This window comes from Leptinotarsa decemlineata, unplaced genomic scaffold (genome assembly GCF_025532065.1).
Source record: "Leptinotarsa decemlineata unplaced genomic scaffold, Ldec_3_MD MMD2_tig00003335_RagTag_RagTag, whole genome shotgun sequence".
NCBI lineage: Eukaryota > Metazoa > Arthropoda > Insecta > Coleoptera > Chrysomelidae > Leptinotarsa > Leptinotarsa decemlineata.
The window spans coordinates 4244455-4249136 of NW_027412587.1; positions in this window are offsets into that span (position 1 = coordinate 4244455).

Consider the following 4682-nt stretch of genomic DNA (forward strand, 5'->3'; position numbering starts at 1 on the left):
ATTCTTTAGGGGCTACAGGTCACTTTTTTACATTATCAAGAATATATCAGCAGAGAAAATTATTAATGATTTTTCAACTTCATTGGTAAACGGATATTTTTCCAGCATTTTCACGCCCTTTCATAGGAAATTCGTATATGATATAATAAAATATTATCCAAACGATAGCATATTATTTGTTCTGTAGAACTGCAGTGCATTCCAGTTGGAATGAGCCACCCTGAGAAGTCTGAACTCTTGAAGAGTGTTCTTTAATGATATACCTACCAGTTAACTTGGAGAAATATCTCTAATCTCATTCGTTTACTATTATAGTGTTTTGTTTACTACGAAGGTTTTCATTCTAGAAGCAACTGTAGGATAGTCAGTTAAAATTCATTGATCAAAATACGTATCGTTTTACTTTAGGCAATGGCGTAACTATAGGGTGGCAGGACTGGCAAAATTTCACGGGCCCCCGACGCAAGAGGCTGCGAGCTTAGGGCTGCCTGCCACTTTGCATAATTTTAATGATACTCATCTATCAAATAAAGCACTGAAGTTTGTTGAAATATATCAAAAAAACATGAAATAGAAAAGTTACCATGTATTAAAAACTTGCTGATTTATTATCAATGAGAGAGAGAGAAAGAAAATATACTTTATTGTCCAAGAAATCAAGTTCTTATTGACAGAGCATGTTAGGAAAAGAAATTGTTAAAGAGTGCTTTTTAAATATACAAAATATTTACAAAAGTAGAAAAACCCTATACTAATCAGTTGAAAAATAAACATATGTCAAATAAAGATTGAATGAGTGGGTATATAAAAAAATCACATATAAATTAGCTAAAAAACCAAATGAAATGTATATAATACATACTGCGAATAAAAGCATATCTAAGATAAAATCATAGCAGAGTTTCACATACTGCGAATAAAATCATATCTAAGATAAAATCATAGCAGAGTTTCACTGTAAATTTCCTCGAAATTATAGAATGCTTTTTTGAGTAGAGCTTCTTTCATTGTTTTTCTGAATTTGTAATAATTTTTTTCCTTTCTGATTTCGGAGGGTACGTAATTATATATTTTTTGCTTTCATAAATCAGAGAGTTCTTTGTCAAAGTAGATTTCGGAATAGGGAGAGGTATTTTATTTTCTGATATTTGCCTTGTAACAAATTTCATTTGACTGCTTGGTTTTGGGGTATCAACTGTATTAGAGTTTTTGTATAAGACATACAGACTCTAGAATAAAAATGAAGGTGAAGGTTAAAATGCCTTTGCTGATAATGGTCTAAAGGGTTCACGCATTCAAGCTTTGCATAGGTATCTAACTGCCCTTTTTGTAGGACAAACAGTGATTATAGTAGTTGTTGACTACAAAATCTCCAAAAGGCAATTCCATATCTCAAATGAGTCTCAATCATAGAATAGTAAACCATCTTCGCTGTAGATGTGCTCAGTTCATTTGTGACAACTCTAAGTGCATAACATCCCGACGGTAATTTTTTTGTCAATGCTCTAATATGCAGATCAAATTTCAGTTTGTCATCAATAAATATTCCTAGGAATTATGAATTTTCTTTTCTAAAGTTTGTCCGTTTAGACTCAAATCTTCACAGAAGGTGCTAAAGATAAGTATGTTCGATTTATTCGTACTAAAACATAATTAATTGGAATCCCACCCATTTTTTACCATTTCGAAGCCACTTATGATATTATTTTACAATTGCTGAACATTTTTTTTATGCCAGAAGATGGTAGTGTCATCTGCAGAAATTGTAAAAGTGGAATGAAAGCCAGATCATTTAAATACAGAAGAAAAAGAATTGGACTAGAACTGATGAAGATTCATTTTATTTCGTGTAGCTTTCCTGATGTATGTGATGCATTAATGTTATTTGTTACAATACCTGTGATTACAGCTAGTGCTGAAATATCATTTTCGAAACATAAATTAATGAAAACCTATTTAAAAAACTCTATAGTATATTTATGGACATTTTTTTCATGACAGAAGATGGTAGTGTCATCTGCAAAAATCGTAAAGTTTCCTCTAATTGGAATGAAAGCCAGATCATTTAAATACAGGAGAAAAAGAACTGGCCAAGAACTGATGAAGAATCATTTTATTTCGTGTAGCTTTCCTGAAGTATGTGCTGCATTAATGTTATTTGTTAGAAGTTACAATACCTGTGATTACAGCTAGTGCTAAAACATCATTTTCGAAACATACATTAATAAAAACATATTTAAGAAACTCTATAGTATATTGTCTATTAAAAATTCTATGACCCGATTTTCAAACTTTGAACATTTTATTATTAATACTTTTGCGGAACAGGGCTTTTGCAGCCGAAGCTTTCAGTGTCACTATTTCCCGAGTTTGAAGGCCATGGATTTTTGGAATTTCTTTCTGAAGTTTCTCTGGCTGGCGCGATTGACTAGCTTCCTCAGAGTTTTATACATCCTGAGTTAATATCTCCGATGACTGGATATTACAGCTGCGTAACGCGTATTTATATTGACTCATCAAGTAGTTTGGTGTACTAATACCTGATCTGGCTTAGGTAAATTACGTGAAGTGTGTTTATGTTGATTATGGGATAATACCTGTAACTACCTGTAAAATTGTCAATAACGTTCGTTGACCCTCTTCTATCTGTCGTCATGCTGCTGGATATTCTTAAACTTGTTTGAATGAGATTACATATACGATTGAGGTACACAGCTTCTTCTTTTCTGTGTGTTTGTGGATTTCTATTGTCTCCCATACCAGTCGGTTATGGTGTTAGCAATTAACAACTCTGAATTGAAACCAACCTTGTGGCTACGTTACGTGGATGACACCTTCATCATCTGGAAATATGGAAGGGGTGCTCTGAACCTTTTCCTAGACCATTTGAACGCTCCACACCCAAGCATCAAGTTCACCATGGAGACTGAACAGGAGCAGAGGATAGCATTCCTAGATATAGTAATCGAACGATATGCTGCTACACTAACCCACAAAGTGTACAAAATATCCACACACACACGGATAGGTACCTGCACGCACTGTCGAACCACCATCCTAGTCAAAAGAGAGGAGATGAAAGAATATGTGGACTAGAGTTGGAAGAACTAGAACATCTTCAAGTGACCTTGAGATCGAATGGATACAGTGTAGGTAGGTAGGTCTGAAGTGAGTGGGTCTATTCGACCCTCCACCGCAACCCACAAGGGTTTATTGTGGCTCATACCTATTCACACTCGGTGAAATAAACCCAGCTTCTTAACGAAGCCGATTAGTTTGTATGATGAGTGGTCTTTCAGGTCAGATGGTGGGAGTACAGATCTGCCGAACTCAAAGAACCTGATTCGGTCCCCAGCGGGGCAGGTACAAAGTATATGCTCTGCTATTTCATCATTTTCCAGACAGAGGCGGCACCGACAGTCCAAGTCTCTACATATGATGATTCAAATGACAGTGACCTGTAAGAAGGCCTCTTTGACATCGTAGTTCATCCCTACTACAGTCCAACAACTGTTTGGAATCAAGCTTCGAAAGGTGAATAAACGCCTTGGAGCGAGCCAATCCTGGAAGATTCTGTCAGAAGTCCATAAATCTTCTTACCATCCAGGTGTCCAGTGCTTGTTTGGCAGAGCCCAAAGCGATGTCCATGACAGGTTCTGATCCAATGAAGCCGCTTGCAGCACCCTCCTTTGCTAGAGAGTCATTAGCTTCATTTCAATCCAGGCCAGTATGGACAGGAATCCAGAACAAAGGCAATCTGTTAAGTCTTCCTATCGAGGAGAGTCGTTTTTGGCAGTTTACTACCAATTTAGACGTTGCTCGGAAAGAGCCAAGAGCTTCCAACGCCGCTTGACTCTCCGAGAATATTTTTATTGACTTGTGAGTGAGGTTGGATTTATCAAATCTCTCCGCACACAATTCAATAGCGTAAATTTCCGCTTGAAATACGGTCGCATCAGTTCCTAGGCAGGTGGATAATTCTGTTCTGGGTCTGCGACTGAAAACACGTGCACCAGAACCGGAAACTGTTTTTGATCCATCTGTTGATCAACAACTATCTGCTCTTAATATTTCCTTCTCCCAGAGGATCCAGTCCTCTCTACTTGGGAATAGTACTTAATAAGGCAGTTCGTAGTTGACAGTTGAAGGCCTAAAGTCAGAGGTCATTTCCAGAATGCTGTGACTTCCAATGTCAACCAACAGTCTGTTGCACTCTGCATTGAATTGTTTTGTGCAATTGGCAATGTGCGCAAGTCTGTATGCAGTCCATCTAGCCTCTCTTTCCAGAAAAATGTGGAGAGGAGATAGATCTAGAAGGATCTCCGTGGCCACTGACGGTGTGGTACTGATGGCACCAGTGATAGCCAGACAAGCCTGTCTCTGTAAGCCAGAGAGCTTCACTTGGGCCGTTTTCTGTAAAGCCATCGGCCACCAAGCAATTGCACCATAAGTGATAATTGGTCTGGCAATCATCACATAAATCCAATGGATTTGTTTGGGTCCCAAATCCCTAAGTTTTACCACAAATCTTTCGACATGTCCATAGAAACAGTCTGGCTTTGTGTAAAACTTTTTCCAAGTGAGCATTCCAGGTGAGTCTTTTATCAACGACAATGCCTCCGTTCCAAATGGAATGACATTGAGGGAAAATGGCGTTAGATCGTCCAATTTTCTTGTCTTGG